We start from the raw sequence: 17,681 nt of genomic DNA on the forward strand, positions 1-17,681 counted from the left end.
CAGCATTTCTCTGTCTTCAGATCACAGATCTCACTAAATGCTTCAGCCGCAGGACAATAACTATTACCTAAGATTGAACAGCTCTGGATTACATTTGTACTGTGTGGTAACATTAATTAGGCATAATAACTTTGTCTAAAACACAGTAGGTGGACATTTATTAATTCCCCCCATTTAAAGGAATATGAAGGTCTTCAGATCCATTTGTAGGAATCCAGATATTAAAACTACAAAACAACAAAGCTTATCTTTTAAGTTGAAACAGATTATTGAAGAAATTTAAACGTTATTCAACATTTAGTTAGCCTCCCTTGACAGAACTGTACAACCACAATTGTGCTGTATCACAATACTAGAGCAAGGTGAAAATGGAAATTCATGATGCAATAGCGCAACTGGTCCACAACGAAGATGAACTGTACAACAATGCTGGGAACAGGAGAAATTGTCCAATGTCTGATGGCAGACTCTTTCAAACAGCAACTACCTGCTGTTGATCATCAGAGCTAAACTTAAACCAAATAGAAAACTGAAGTTTTTTTATTTAAAGTAGTCTCTGGACCCATATGTGAATTGTGAATCTCTCTTATTACAGTCTCCAAGTTGTTTTGGTGTCATCAGAACTTAATCTGAAATGCAGGTAGTTGGATGACTGATGATTGCCCAGAGGATTTAAAGAGTGTTTTTTTTTTTTTTTTTAATGTTTATTTTCAAATTTTCAAAATCCAAGAACAAGACAAAGAATACATGAACATTAATCAAGCAGGAGCAAGTTGAAATTGAATGCATGTGGAAACAATCCAGTAACATCTAGTCTCCAATTCCTGCCTAGCAGTGTCAAAAGAGATTTCTGCATACAAATTTCTAGTAAAGTAGTAAGATAGAGGTACCAGTCCATGTATCTCAAATATGTCAAAAATAAAACTATAACAATAGAACAAAACAATAAACAAAAATGGGTGTACCAGGGGGGGTGAAATAATGAGTCAGACTATAAATTATAGATCTGGAGGAAGCAAAGACGAGCAGGTGAAGTAAAGAAAGGACTACCCAATATGCTTGAATTATTCATGTTTATCATAGAGTTGAAAATAATCGGTAGTCTATAAATCAATAAGGTTAGTTGAGTCCGAGTCCATCACAGTGCCTAAAAAACAATAAAACAAAAAGGACAAATTGCATGTGTTAAAGAGTGCTTTTAAGATAGTATCAAGATCAACTTCAGCTGTAGGATTTTAAGCAACACTGAAAGAGGAGGTTGTATTTCTTCTAGATTTACCTTCCTTCTTTGATGGAGTGTCACTTAATGGGCTGTTCTGATGTGATCACACTACCATTCAATGGAAGATTGCATTTCATTGGTTGTCCATCTAGGTATCTGTTGTATTTTTTGTAGAAACAAACTGCGTCTTCCTTTCTTACTGTTATGATCTCAATGGCAAGGGATCTCATTGATTAAAGCAAAGTCTGCAAACATAAATACCAGCTCATAGGGAAGTGGTAACTAGGCTGACCATATACCTGATCCTAGCACAAACACTAACAGTAGCCGGGGAACGTGCCTACGTTGATCCTAGACGTCTCGCGCCAGCCGGAGAACTAACTAACCCTATCAGGGAAAATAAGACCTCTCTTGCCTCCAGAGAAAAGACCCCAAAGTAATACAAGCCCCCAACAAATAATAACGGTGAGGCAAGAAGAAAAGACAAACGTAAGAATGAACTAGATTTTAGCAAAGAGAGGCCCACTGACTAAATAGCAGAAGATAGTAAGATGACTTATATGGTCAGCAAAAAACCCTGCAAAATATCCACGCTGAATATCCAAGAACCCCCAAACCGACTAACGGTGAGGGGGGAGAATATCAGCCCCCTAGAGCTTCCAGCGATATCAGGAATCACATTTTGTACAAGCTGGACAAAAATAAGAACAATGCAAATAAACAAAAATAAGAAAGCAGGACAGCTTATCTTGCAAAGAACCAGGACCTGAAGACAGGAGCAAACAGAAATGAACTGATTACAACGATGCCAGGCACTGGACTGAGAATCCAGGAAGTTTAAATAGCAACACCCCAGGCCTAACGAAGCAGGTGAGTACCAACCTGGAAAAAGACAATCCAAGTGCCAAACCACTAAAGACCACAAGAGGGAGCCAAGAAGTATAGTTCACAACAGTACCCCCCTTTAAGGAGGGGTCACCGAACCCTCACCAAGACCACCAGGGCGATCAGGATGAGCAGCGTGGAAGGCACGAACCAAATCGGCCGCATGAACATCCGAGGCGACCACCCAGGAATTATCCTCCTGACCATAGCCCTTCCATTTGACCAAATACTGAAGCCTCCGTCTAGAGAGACGAGAATCCAAGATCTTTTCCACCACGTACTCCAACTCGCCCTCAACCAACACCGGAGCAGGAGGCTCAACAGCAGGAACCACAGGCACAACGTACCGCCGCAACAAAGACCTATGGAACACGTTGTGAATGGCAAACGACACAGGAAGATCCAAACGAAAAGAAACCGGGTTAAGAACTTCCAAAATTTTATAAGGACCAATAAAGCGAGGCTTAAACTTAGGAGAGGAGACCTTCAGAGGGACATACCGAGAAGACAACCAAACCAAATCCCCAACACGAAGTCGGGGGCCCACACTGCGGCGGCGGTTGGCAAAACGCTGAGCCTTCTCCTGTGACAACTTCAAGTTGTCCACCATATGATTCCAAATCCGCTGCAACCTATCCACCACGGATTCCACCCCAGGGCAGTCAGAAGACTCAACATGACCCGAGGAGAAACGAGGATGAAAACCAGAGTTGCAGAAGAATGGCGAAACCAAGGTAGCGGAACTAGCCCGATTATTAAGGGCAAACTCAGCCAATGGCAAGAAGGTCACCCAATCATCCTGGTCCGCAGAAACAAAACATCTTAAATAAGCCTCCAGTGTCTGATTAGTTCGCTCCGTTTGACCATTAGTCTGAGGATGAAAGGCAGATGAAAACGACAAATCAATGCCCATTTTAGCACAAAAAGATCGCCAGAATCTGGACACAAACTGGGATCCTCTGTCGGACACGATATTCTCCGGAATGCCGTGTAAACGAACCACATTCTGAAAAAACAAAGGAACCAGATCGGAAGAGGAAGGCAACTTAGGCAAGGGTACCAAATGGACCATCTTGGAAAAACGATCACACACCACCCAGATGACAGACATACCTTGAGACACCGGAAGATCAGAAATGAAATCCATGGAAATGTGTGTCCAAGGCCTCTTCGGGACGGGCAAGGGCAAAAGCAACCCGCTAGCATGAGAACAACAAGGCTTAGCCCGAGCACAAGTCCCACAGGACTGCACAAATGACCGCACATCCCGTGACAAGGAAGGCCACCAAAAGGACCTAGCCATCAAATCTCGGGTACCAAAAATTCCCGGATGCCCTGCCAACACCGAGGAATGAACCTCGGAAATGACTCTGCTGGTCCATTTATCAGGAACAAACAGTCTGTCGGGTGGACAAGAGTCAGGTCTACCAGCCTGAAATCTCTGCAACACACGTCGCAAATCAGGAGATATGGCCGACACGATTACTCCCTCTTTAAGAATACCAGCTGGCTCCGAGACTCCAGGAGAGTCAGGCACAAAGCTCCTAGAAAGAGCATCAGCCTTAACATTCTTCGAACCAGGCAGGTACGAAACCACAAAGTCAAAACGAGAGAAAAACAATGACCAATGAGCCTGTCTAGGATTCAGGCGCTTAGCAGACTCGAGATACATCAGATTTTTGTGATCAGTCAAGACCACCACACGATGCTTAGCACCCTCGAGCCAATGACGCCACTCCTCAAATGCCCACTTCATGGCCAACAACTCCCAATTACCAACATCATAGTTCCGCTCAGCAGGCGAAAACTTCCTAGAGAAAAAGGCACATGGTCTCATCACAGAGCAACCAGAGCCTCTCTGCGACAAAACAGCCCCAGCACCGATCTCAGAAGCATCCACTTCAACCTGAAAGGGAAGTGCGACATCAGGCTGGCACAAAACAGGCGCCGAAGTAAACCGGCGCTTCAGCTCCTGGAAGGCCTCCACGGCTGCAGGAGCCCAAATAGCCACATCAGAACCTTTCTTGGTCATATCCGTCAAAGGGTTAACAACGCTAGAAAAGTTAGCGATAAAGCGACGGTAGAAATTAGCAAACCCCAAGAACTTCTGAAGACTCTTAACAGACGTGGGTTGAGTCCAATCATGAATAGCTCGGACCTTGACTGGGTCCATCTCCACAGCAGAAGGGGAGAAAATAAAACCCAAAAAGGAAACCTTCTGCACTCCAAAGAGACACTTTGAGCCCTTCACAAACAAAGCATTATCACGCAAAACCTGAAACACCATCCTGACCTGCTTTACATGAGAATCCCAATCATCAGAAAAAACCAGAATATCATCCAGATAAACGATCATAAATTTATCCAGATACTTCCGGAAGATATCATGCATAAAGGACTGAAACACTGAAGGGGCATTAGAGAGCCCAAAGGGCATCACCAAGTATTCAAAATGACCTTCGGGCATATTGAATGCAGTTTTCCATTCATCTCCCTGCCTAATGCGCACAATGTGGTTGTACGCAGAACGAAGATCTATCTTGGTGAACCACTTGGCACCCTTAATCCGAGCAAACAAGTCTGACAATAGTGGCAAAGGATACTGAAACTTAACAGTGATTTTATTCAGAAGCCGATAGTCTATACAAGGTCTCAAAGACCCGTCTTTCTTGGCCACAAAAAAGAATCCCGCACCAAGAGGGGAAGAGGATGGACGAATATGCCCCTTCTCCAAAGACTCCCTGACATAAGAACGCATCGCGGCATGCTCGGGTACAGACAAATTAAATAATCGTCCCTTAGGAAATTTACTGCCAGGAATCAAATCTATAGCGCAGTCACAGTCCCTATGAGGAGGAAGAGCACTGGACCTGGACTCACTGAATACATCCTGATAGTCACACAAATACTCAGGAACTTCTGAAGGAGTAGAAGTAGCAATAGACACCGGTGGAGAATCGCAATGAATTCCCTGACAACCCCAACTCGACACAGACATAGCCTTCCAATCCAAAACAGGATTATGGGTCTGTAACCATGGCAGACCTAAAACGACCAAATCATTCATTTTATGCAGAACAAGAAAACGAATCACCTCCCGATGTTCAGGAGTCATGCACATGGTCACTTGTGTCCAATACTGCGGTTTATTTTCCGCCAATGGCGTAGCATCAATTCCTCTGAGAGGAATAGGAACTTTTAAAGGCTCCAGAACAAAACCACAGCGCTTGGCAAACGAAAAGTCCATAAGACTCAGGGCAGCACCTGAATCCACAAACGCCATAACAGGGTAGGAAGACAATGAACAAATTAAAGTCACAGACAAAATAAATTTAGGCTGCAAATTACCAATGGTGACAGGACTGACAACCTTGGTTAGGCGTTTAGAGCATGCTGATATAACATGTGTAGAATCACCACAGTAAAAACACAACCCATTCTGACGTCTATGATTTTGTCGTTCGGTTCTAGTCAGGATTCTATCACATTGCATTGAGGCAGGTGTCCGTTCAGACAACACCGTGAGAGGATTAGCGGATTTGCGCTCCCGCAAACGCCGATCAATCTGAATAGCCAGCGCCATAGAATCATTCAGACTTGTAGGAATTGTAAAACCCACCATCACATTCTTAATGGCTTCAGAAAGGCCATTTCTGAAATTTGCGGCCAGCGCACATTCATTCCATTGAGTAAGCACGGACCATTTCCGAAATTTTTGGCAGTACACCTCAGCTTCATCCTGGCCCTGAGAGATAGCCAGTAGAGCTTTTTCTGCCTGAATTTCAAGATTAGGCTCCTCATAAAGCAATCCGAGCGCCAGAAAAAACGCATCAACATCCGCCAATGCCGGATCTCCTGGCGCCAACGAGAAAGCCCAATCCTGAGGGTCACCACGCAAGAAGGAGATAACAATTTTAACTTGCTGAGCTGAATCTCCAGACGAACGAGGTTTCAAAGATAGAAATAATTTACAATTATTCCTAAAATTCCTAAATTTAAATCGATCCCCAGAGAACAGCTCAGGAATAGGTATCTTAGGCTCTGACATGGAACTGCTAATAACAAAATCCTGAATGCCCTGCACTCGTGCAGCAAGCTGATCCACACTAGTAATCAAGGTCTGAACATTCATGTCTGCAGCAAAGCTTCAAGCCACTCAGAGATAAAGGGGAGGAAGAAAGGAAAAAACAAAAAAACAAAACTCAGAACTTCTTTTCTTTTAATCCCACTTCAGCAATGCATTAACTATTAAAGGCCTGGCATACTGTTATGATCCCAATGGCAAGGGATCTCAGAGATTAAAGCAAAGTCTGCAAACATAAATACCAGCTCATAGGGAAGTGGTAACTAGGCTGACCATATACCTGATCCTAGCACAAACACTAACAGTAGCCGGGGAACGTGCCTACGTTGATCCTAGACGTCTCGCGCCAGCCGGAGAACTAACTAACCCTATCAGGGAAAATAAGACCTCTCTTGCCTCCAGAGAAAAGACCCCAAAGTAATACAAGCCCCCAACAAATAATAACGGTGAGGCAAGAAGAAAAGACAAACGTAAGAATGAACTAGATTTTAGCAAAGAGAGGCCCACTGACTAAATAGCAGAAGATAGTAAGATGACTTATATGGTCAGCAAAAAACCCTGCAAAATATCCACGCTGAATATCCAAGAACCCCCAAACCGACTAACGGTGAGGGGGGAGAATATCAGCCCCCTAGAGCTTCCAGCGATATCAGGAATCACATTTTGTACAAGCTGGACAAAAATAAGAACAATGCAAATAAACAAAAATAAGAAAGCAGGACTTAGCTTATCTTGCAAAGAACCAGGACCTGAAGACAGGAGCAAACAGAAATGAACTGATTACAATGATACCAGGCACTGGACTGAGAATCCAGGAAGTTTAAATAGCAACACCCCAGGCCTAACGAAGCAGGTGAGTACCAACCTGGAAAAAGACAATCCAAATGCCAAACCACTAAAGACCACAAGAGGGAGCCAAGAAGTATAGTTCACAACACTTACAAACACAACCTCTGCAACTCAGGAACTCAACAAGCAGTTGCGTTTCAAGGCACCGCATACACAGAAAAGCTCGACGCTATCTTCCTCTGTGACTCTTGGATGCAAATTATAAATGGTAATTTTTCACCCTTCTAAAGGGCTAAAGACAGACTCTTTTGGAGTAGGCCCTACTGATGAACTGGCCTACTTTATGGCCAGTGTTCGTGACATGTTGGCTAGAGCCTTTGTGTGCAATAAAGGTGTCTCGTGCTGAGTAGACATGGGAGCTGTGTATGCATCATTCTGTTCCACTTTAGTAAGATGTACAGTTTGCACAAGAGAAAAAGATTTTCAAGACATTCATGGCCTTTTTTGCACATTGAAGCTGTGATCTTTATCTTCTTGAAAGCTCAAAATTGTTACGAATACCACCATCATCCCTATCTTATCAATAGGAAATCTGCTGTTTCCCAGTGTCGTGGTTAACTACATTTATTGGCATTCCTTTAACCCCTTAAGCCCCGAGGGTGGTTGCACGTTAATGACCGGGCCAATTTTTACAATTCTGACCACTATCCCTTTATGAGGTTACAACTCTGGAACGCTTCAACGGATCTTGACGATTCTGACATTGTTTTCTCGTGACATATTGTACTTCATGATAGTGGTAAAATTTCTTCGATATAACTTGTGTTTATTTGTGAAAAAAATGGAAATTTGGCGAAAACTTTGAAAATTTCGCAATTTTCCAACTTTAAATTTTTATGCCCTTAAATCACAGAGATATGTCACACAAAATACTTAGTAAGTAACATTTCCCACATGTCTACTTCACATCAGCACAATTTTGGAACCAACATTTTTTTTGTTAGGGAGTTATAAGGGTTAAAAGTTGACTAGTAATTTCTCATTTTTACAACACCATTTTTTTTTAGGGACCACATCTCATTTGAAGTCATTTTGAGGGGCCTATATGATAGAAAATACCCAAGTTTGACACCATTCTAAAAACTGCACCCCTCAAGGTGCTCAAAACCACATTGAAGAAGTTTATTAACCCTTCAGGTGTTTCACAGGAATTTTTGGAATGTTTAAATAAAAATGAACATTTAACTTTTTTTCACACAAAATTTATTTCAGCTCCAATTTGTTTTATTTTACCAAGGGTAACAGGAGAAAATGGACCACAAAAGTTGTTGTACAATTTGTCCTGAGTACGCTGATACCCCATATGTGGGGGTAAACCACTGTTTGGGCGCATGGCAGAGCTCGGAAGGGAAGGAGTGCCATTTGACTTTTCAATGCAAAATTGACTGGAATTAAGATGGGACGCCATGTTGCGTTTGGAGAGCCCCTGATGTGCCTAAACATTGAAACCCCCACAAGTGACACCATTTTGGAAAGTAGACCCATTAAGGAACTTATCTAGATGTGTGGTGAGCACTTTGACCCAACAAGTGCTTCACAGAAGTTTATAATGCAGAGCCATAAAAATAAAAAATCATATTTTTTCACAAAATGATCTTTTCGCCCCAAATTTTTTATTTTTCCAAGGGTAAGAGAAGAAATTGGACCCCAAAAGTTGTTGTGCAATTTGTCCTGAGTACGCTGATACCTGATATGTGGGGGTAAACGACTGTTTGGGCGCATGGCTGAGCTCGGAAGGGAAGGAGCGCTGTTTGACTTTTCAATGCAAAATTGACTGGAATTGAGATGGGACACCATGTCGCGTTTGGAGAGCCCCTGATGTGCCTAAACATTAAAACCCCCCACAATTGACACCATTTTGGAAAGTAGACCCCATAAGGAACTTATCTAGATGTGTTTTGAGAGCTTTGAACCCCCAAGTGTTTCACTACAGTTTATAACGCAGAGCTGTGAAAATACAAATTATTTTTTTTTCACAAAAATGATTTTTTAGCCCCCAGTTTTGTATTTTCACAAGGGTAACAGGATAAGATGGACCCCAAAAGTTGTACAATTTGTCCTGAGTACGCTGATACCCCATATGTTAGGGGGAACCACTGTTTGGGCGCATGGCAGAGCTCGGAAGGGAAGGAGCGCCATTTGGAATGCAGACTTAGATGGATTGGTCTGCAGGCGTCACGTTGCATTTGCAGAGCCCCTGATGTACCCAAACAGTAGAAACCCCCCACAATTGACCCCATATTGGAAACTAGACCTCCCAAGGAACTTATCTAGATGTGTTGTGAGAACTTTGAACCCCCAAGTGTTTCGCTACAGTTTATAACGCAGAGCCGTGAAAATAACAATTTTTTTTTTTCCACAAAAATTATTTTTTAGCCCCCAATTTTGTATTTTCCCAAGGGTAACAGGAGAAATTGGACCTCAAACGTTGTTTTACAATTTGTCCTGAGTACGCTGATAACCCATATGTGGGGGGGAACCACTGTTTGGGCGCATGGCAGAGCTCGGAAGGGAAGGAGCGCCATTTGGAATGCAGACTTAGATGGATTGGTCTGCAGGCGTCATGTTGCATTTGCAGAGCCCCTGATGTAGCCAAACATTAGAAACCCCCCACAAGAGACCCCATATTGGAAACTAGACCTCCCAAGGAACTTATCTAGATGTGTTGTGAGAACTTTGAACCCCCAAGTGTTTCACTACAGTTTACAACGCAGAGTCGTGAAAATAAAAAATCTTTTTTTTTTCCCACAAAAATGATTTTTAGCCCCCCAAATTTTTATTTTCCCAAGGGTATCAAGAGAACTTGGACCCCAAAAGTTGTTGTCCAATTTGTCCCAAGTACGCTGATACCCCATATGTTGGGGTAAATGTTATGATCCTTAGTGGCTGAGGATCACAAAATGCACTAGCTAAGTTACTGAACATAGAACGAGCTCTAGGGAGGTGGTAACTGGACTGACCGCAAAACCTGATCCTAACCAAACACACTGAAGGTAGCCGGTGAACGTGCCTAAATTCCTGGACGTCTCGACGCAGCCTGAGAAACTTGCTACCCCTATAGAGAAAGTAAGACCTCACTTGCCTCAGAGAAATGACCCCAAAGATATAGGAAGCCCCCAACAAATAATAACGGTGAGGTAAGGGGAAAATACAAAACGTAGAAATGAAAACAGATTCAGCAAATGAGGCCCACTAATACTAGATAGCAGAAGACAGGCAGGGAACTGTGCGGTCAGTAAAAAACCCTATACAAAATATCCACGCTGAGAATTCAAGAACCCCCACACCAACTAACGGTGTGAGGGGAGAAACTCAGCACCCTAGAGCTACCAGCAAGCAAGGAAATCACATATTAGCAAGCTGGACAAGGACAAATAAATAACCAAGAAACATATTGAACACTGATGAGCAAAAAATAACCAAACAGAAAACTTAGCTTCTCTTGAAGAGACTGATAGCGAAGGAATTCAGGAGAGATCAAAATAGCACTGAATACATCGACAGCAGGCAACAACTGATAGTCCAGGTGAGCTAAATAGGAAACCAGCTAACAGATAACGAGACAGCTGATCCAGCCTCAGACCTGCAGAATGACACAAAGAGCCACCAGAGGGAGCCCAAAGACAGCACTCACACAGTACCACTTGTGACCACAAGAGGGAGCCCAAAAACAGAGTTCACAACAGGTAAACCCCTGTTTGGGAGCACGGGAGAGCTCGGAAGGGAAGGAGCACTGTTTTACTTTTTCAACGCAGAATTGGCTGGAATTAAGATCGGACGCCATGTCGCGTTTGCAGAGCCCCTGATGTGCCTAAACAGTGGAAACCCCCAATTCTAACTGAAACCCTAATCCAATCATACCCCTAACCCTGATCCCAACGGTAACCCTAACCACACCCCTAACCCTGACACTCCCCTAACTCTAATCCCAACCCTAATCCCAACCGTAAATGTAATCCAAACCCTAACCCTAACTTTAGCCCCAACCCTAACCCTAACTTTAGCCCCAACCCTAACCCTAACTTTAGCCCCAACCCTAACCCTAACTTTAGCTCCAACCCTAGCCCTAGCCCTAACCCTAGCCCTAACCCTAACCCTAGCCCTTACCCTAGCCCTAATGGGAAAATGGAAATAAATACATTTTTTTTAATGTTATTATTTTTCCCTAACTAAGGGGGTGATGAAGAGGGGTTTGATTTACTTTTATAGCATTTTTTATAGCGGATTTTTATGATTGGCAGCTGTCACACACTAAAAGAAAGTTTTTGCGTCTTCACTTTTTGAGACCTATAATTTTTCCATATTTTGGTCCACAGAGTCATGTTAGGTCTTGTTTTTTGCGGGACGAGTTGACGTTTTTATTGGTAACATTTTCGGACACGTGACGATTTTTGATCGCTTTTTATTCTGATTTTTGTGAGGCAGAATGACCAAAAACCAGCTATTCATGAATTTCTTTTTTTTTGGGGGGGGGGCGTTTATACCGTTCCACGTTTGGTAAAATTGATAAATTCCTGAAGTTTTATTCTTCGGGTCAGTACGATTACAGCAATATCTCATTTGTATCTTTTTTTATGTTTTGGCGCTTTTATACGATAAAAACTATTTTATAGAAAAAATAATTATTTTGGCATCGCTTTATTCTGAGAACTATAACTTTTTTATTTTTTTGCTGACGATGCTGTGTTGCGGCTCGTTTTTTGCGGGACAAGATGACGTTTTCAGCGGTACCATGGTTATTTATATCTGTCTTTTTGATCGTGTGTTATTCCACTTTTTGTTTGGTGGTATGATAATAAAGCGTTCTTTTTTGCCTCGTTTTTTTTTTTCTTATATTGTTCACTGAAGGGGTTAACTAGTGGGACAGTTTTATAGGTTGGGTCGTTACGGACGCGGCGATACTAAATATGTGTACTTTTATTGTTTGTTTTTTTATTTACATAAAGAAATGTATTTATGGGAATAATATATATATTTTTTTCTTTATTTAGGAATTTTTTTTTTAAACTTTTTTTACTTAGTCCCGGGGGGGACATCACAGATCGCCGATCTGACAGTTTGCACAGCACTCTGTCAGATCAGCGATCTGACTTACAGCGCTGCAGGCTTACCAAGCGCCTGCTCTGAGCAGGCACTTGGTAAGCCACCTCCCTGCAGGACCCGGATGCAGCCCCGTGGCCATTTTGGATCCAGGGCCTGCAGGGATAGGAGGTAAGAGACGCTCGGAGCAACACGATCACATCGCGTTGCTCCGAGGGTCGCAGGGAAGCCCGCAGGGAGCCCCCTCCCTGCGCGATGCTTCCCTATGCCCCGGAACGCTGCGATCATGTTTGATCGCAGTGTGCCGGGGGTAAATGTGACGGGAGTGGTCTGTGACCGCTCCTGGCACATAGTGCCGGATGTCAGCTGTGATAGTCAGCTGACACCCGGCCGCGATCGGCCGCGCTCCCCCTGTGACCGCGGCCGATCGCATATGACGTACTATCCCGTCACTGGGAATTAAGTCCCAGGTCACCTTGATGGGGTAGTACGTCATATGGGATTAAGGGGTTAACAGTGTTTGTAACCCCGGAAATTTTATTTTTAGGATGTGACATTTGGATATTCTTGGTAAGATGTATGGGTGAAGATGAAGAACCTTGTGCCACTGGTGTGTTGATAGTTACGGCCGGTGCACTCCACTTTAAAATTAGTTTTAAATGAGTAACCGTCACTTTGTTTAGTTTTCCTACAACACTAGAATTAAGCATCTCACCAGCATCTAGCACCTTACCCTTTATACGGACACCTGTGTCTTTGGCAACCTATTTCTCACGGGCATCTTTTATGCCAAGCTTCCGACGCGCATCTGTTACACTGATCTTCTGATGGGCATCAAATACATTCTGTTAATTGTGGGTGGGTAAACGACTAATCATTTCAGGCTGGATCCTGGATCTCATACCTCCCATAGCCCCTGCTGTTAATAATCCAGTACGTTCCCATTCCTGCCTCACCATGCCCCTTTTCCTGATCACTTCATCCAAGGACTCGACACCTTCCCAGCATCAACTGTGTTGGAAACCACATTATTGTTTTCAAGTGTGTGTATTATGCCCATACCAAAAAAAAGTTTACACACTATGATGATGTTTCCCCCCCAGGGTGAAATGTTTGTCAGCCCATACACTTAGTGTATGGGCATTATAAGTATAGGAGATCTGGTCCTTTACAGTGGGAACATTTTTTTATGAGGCCCTCCTCCACATCTCTTTCAAGGGGCATTGCAGTGCCTCTTAATTTATTGCAGGCCTTTTATTCACTGCATAGGCAAACACTATGGAAGACCCACTTCCTAATAATGGGAACATTTTTTTCAGGAGGCCCACCTCTACATCTCTTCCAAGGTTTATTGGGGTGCAAGTAACTTTGTGGCAGGGCAGGCCTTGCATTCAATGCATAGGCTAACAGTATGGCAGTACCAAAAAAAAGGGAACTTTGGTTTCATGTGGCCATCCAGGACATCTGTGTTATAGGTTATTGTGGTGCATCTTAATTTGGAGCAGGTCTTGCATTCACTTCATGGACAAACTGTATGGGAGTACAAAATTAATAATAATGGGAACTTTGGTTTCATGTAGCTATCAGGACGTCGGTTCAAAGGCTTATTGGCGTGCGTGTTACTTTGGTGCAGGGCAGGCCTTGCATTAAATGCAAAAGCAAACAGTATGGGAGTACCAAATGAATAATGTGAACTTGGTTTTCATGTGGCCATCCAGTACATGGGTTCAAAGGCTTATTGGGGTGCATGTAACTTTGGGGCAGGGCAGGTCTTGCATTCAATACATAGGCAAATGGTATGGCAGTAACCAAATTAATAATGTGAACTTGGTTTTCCTGTGGCCATCCAGTACGTGGTTTCAAAGGCTTATTGGGGTGGGTTTAACTTTGGTGCAGGGCAGGCCTTGCATTCAATGCATAGGCAAACACAATGGGAGACCCACTTTCTTATTATGGGAACATTTTTTCATGAGGCCCTCCTGTACGTCTCGTCAAAGGGGTATTGTGGTGTGTCCTAATTTTTGGCAGTCCAGCCACTCACTGAATAGGCAATAACAGTATAGGAGACCTACTGTTTAATAATGGCCCTTTAATTAATGCCGCCTGATGCCCCTATAAAAATAGGCTTTGTGACTTTAAGAGTCCCTCCTTCATAAAGGATACAAGATGTGTCTGATGATGGGTCACACATCACATGGCCAGCTAAGGTTGTTAACCCCTTTCTGACCTCGGATTGGATAGTACGTCCGAGGTCAGATCCCCTGCTTTGATGCAGGGCTCCGCGGTGAGCCCGCATCAAAGCCGGGACATGTCAGCTGTTTTGAACAGCTGACATGTGCCCGCAATAGCGGCGGGTGAAATCGCGATTCACCCGCCGCTATTAACTAGTTAAATGCCGCTGTCAAACGCAGATAGCGGCATTTAACCGGCGCTTCCGGCCGGGCGGTCGGAAATGAGCGCATCGCTGACCCCCGTCACATCATCAGAGGTCGGCGATGCTTCAGAATAGTAACCATAGAGGTCCTTGAGACCTCTATGGTTACTGATCCCCGGCAGCTGTGAGCGCCCCCTGTGGTCGGCACTCACAGCACACCTGCATTTCTGCTACATAGCAGCGAACATCAGATCGCTACTATGTAGCAGAGCCGATCGTGTTGTGCCAGCTTGTAGCTTCCCATGGAGGCTATTGAAGCATGGCAAAAGTTTTAAAAAAAAGTAAAAAAAAATGTGAAAAAAATAAAAAAAATATAAAAGTTTAAATCACCCCCCTTTCGCCCCAATCAAAATAAATCAATACAAAAATAATCAAACCTAAACATATTTGGTATCGCCGCGTTCAGAATCGGCCGATCTATCAATAAAAAAAAGCATTAACCTAATCGCTAAACGGCGTAACGAGAAAAAAATTCGAAACGCCAGAATTACGTTTTTTGTTTGCCGCGACATTGCATTAAAATGCAATAACGGGCGATCAAAAGAACGTATCTGCACCGATATGGTATCTTTAAAAATGCCGGCTCGGCACACAAAAAATAAACCCTCAACCGACCCCAGATCATGAAAGATGGAGACACTACGGGTATCGGAAAATGGCGCAATTTTTTTTTTTTTTTTTTTTAGCAAAGTTTGGAATTTTTTTTCACCACTTAGATAAAAAAATAACCTAGTCATGTTAGGTGTCTATGAACTACTCGTACTGACCTGGAGAATCATAATGGCAGGTCAGTTTTAGCATTTAGTGAACCTAGCAAAAAAGCCAAACAAAGAACAAGTGTGAGACTGCACTTTTTTTGCAATTTCACCGCACTTGGAATTTTTTTCCCGTTTTCTAGTACACGACATGGTAAAACCAATGATTTCGTTCAAAAGTACAACTTGTCCCGCAAAAAATAAGCCCTCACATGGCCAAATTGACGGGAAAATAAAAAAGTTATGGCTCTGGGAAGGAGGGGAGCGAAAAACGAACACGGAAAAATGGAAAATCCCAAGGTCATGAAGGGGTTAAATGTTAAAATGACATTTCCCAGTGAATGCATTTGTATTGGTTGAAAGCAATGCTAAAGTTGTAAAACGCATCAAAAAATGCTAGGTGTGAACATAGCCCAAGTGGTGGATGTACATTTTTTTGGGGGGGGTTCTTTATTTTGCCTTACATACAAATGAATACCCTGGAAAGGATGTTTCTTAACATATTTCCCAGGAAAATCCATTTTGTTTCTGTATGTTATAGTGTGCACCTGTAAAAGTGGTGTCACACTCTGACAACATTGGTCACAGCTGTGGCCTAGGAGTCAGAAATGCTTCCAGGGGTGTTCCCCATTATGTTCCCATGTCATTTGAACACTGTTCCCATCGATTTCAGATGTTTTTAGACCCTAAAAGGACCCCGGGGGGGATCGCAGCAAAAATGCTCGGGTTTCCCATAGACATACATTGGGCTCGTTGCTCAGGTCGAGTACCCGAGTATTCCAATTTGCTCGACCTGAGCAATGAGCACCCGAGCATTTTAGTGTTCTCCCATCACTACTACTACCCTCTTCCCTGTGTGGGGGAAGGGTACAGACTGAGAGTGGATTCAGGAGCTAAGGCATGGTACGTGGCCCTGGCATCTTCGCCATTAGAAGTAATCTGGGGAACAGGATGAGCTAGGGCACCATTAGCATTAGGGACAGGGAAGGAGCTCCTGGTTACAGGACACCTGACAACAGGAGTCATGACAGAAAGCCTATTATACTGTATGGAGGCCTATGGGAGTTCATTATACTATATGTATTCTATGGGGCTGCATTATACTCAATCAACGACTGTGGGCTGTGCATTATACTATGTGTACTATATGGGGCCTGCATTATACTGCATGGAGGACTATGGCGTGCATTATATTTTATGGTGGACTATGGTGAATGCACTATACTATATGAAGGTCTGTGTGGTGCATTATACTATGGGAGTGCATTGTACTATATAGAGGATTTTGGGGTGTGCATTATAATATATGGAGGACTATGGGGAGTCTATTATACTGTTTTGAGGACTATGAGGTGTGTATTATACTATATGGAAAGTGTATTATACTATATGGAGGACCATGGAGTGTATTATTCATATGGAGGACTATGGTGAGTGTATTATACAAATGGAGGACTATGGTGAATGCATTATACTATATGAAGGACCATGGCGAGTGTATTATACATATGGAGGACTATGGTGAATGCATTGTACTATATGAAGGACTATGGGGAGTGTTTTTTACTATATGGAGGACTATGGGGCACATTATACTATATGGAGGACTTGGGAGTGCATTATACTATGTGGATAAATATGAGGTGCATTATACTGAACAAGCAAAATACAGCCTATTCATCGAGTTATTGGATTGTTTATGCCGGAATAAAAACCATTGTTCTCAGCAGCACACTGCCGGTGAAAACTGCAGATACTGTATGGGGACAGATTGATCTACTAATAATCGTTCTATGCCCATTATTCTTCCTCAGCCTTTTTATACAGGCCGGGAAACAAGAGTCGAATGACTTTAGTACTGTCAATCACGCTCGTTTAACGGCCTGAACTCAGCACATGTAAATACAATTGAAATGTTTGTGTGTTATGATGCAATATGTGAGCATTTAGGGCCCCACTTTAATCTTTTGCTCAGGGCCCCACTTAGTCTAAATCTGGCCAGGGTTACACACAGTCCCTAAGTGAATCCTAATGCACCATTGTTATATAAAAAGACATCAGTGTTATCAATGTCATACAGTGGTTAGTGGTCCTTTTATTAAGTTAGCATTGGGGCTCAAATTATGCCCATAGGTTCTCTGATTAATTAGGTCGGTCCACATACGTACTGTGACTTTGGGATTGTCCCTTTCATTTTGAACAACACATGATGACTGATTCTACATGTGTATGATAAGCAGTAAATATGAGGCCATGTACAGAGACCCATACAACACTAGTAATGTCTTGGGACATCAATGGCGGGCAGCCATGTACACTACAACACTTAGTACATCGTGCATGCAGATCTCTCTGTGGAGACGTGATGAGATGGGGACTAGTTCTGTGAAATGGGAGCATCTGTTAACCTTT

General features: G+C 43.1%; 1 protein-coding gene and 1 pseudogene across 4 annotated transcripts in view; one reads left to right on the forward strand and one right to left on the reverse strand.

The window, feature by feature from the left end:
• The window catches only part of AANAT (aralkylamine N-acetyltransferase), an 88,463-nt gene that overhangs the window by 33,597 nt on the left and 37,185 nt on the right, over positions 1–17,681 (forward strand). The gene's annotated exons all lie outside the window — the stretch shown is intronic.
• On the reverse strand, positions 618–7,451 carry LOC143767921 (polymerase delta-interacting protein 3 pseudogene; annotated as a pseudogene).

Source organism: Ranitomeya variabilis, chromosome 4 (genome assembly GCF_051348905.1).
Source record: "Ranitomeya variabilis isolate aRanVar5 chromosome 4, aRanVar5.hap1, whole genome shotgun sequence".
NCBI lineage: Eukaryota > Metazoa > Chordata > Amphibia > Anura > Dendrobatidae > Ranitomeya > Ranitomeya variabilis.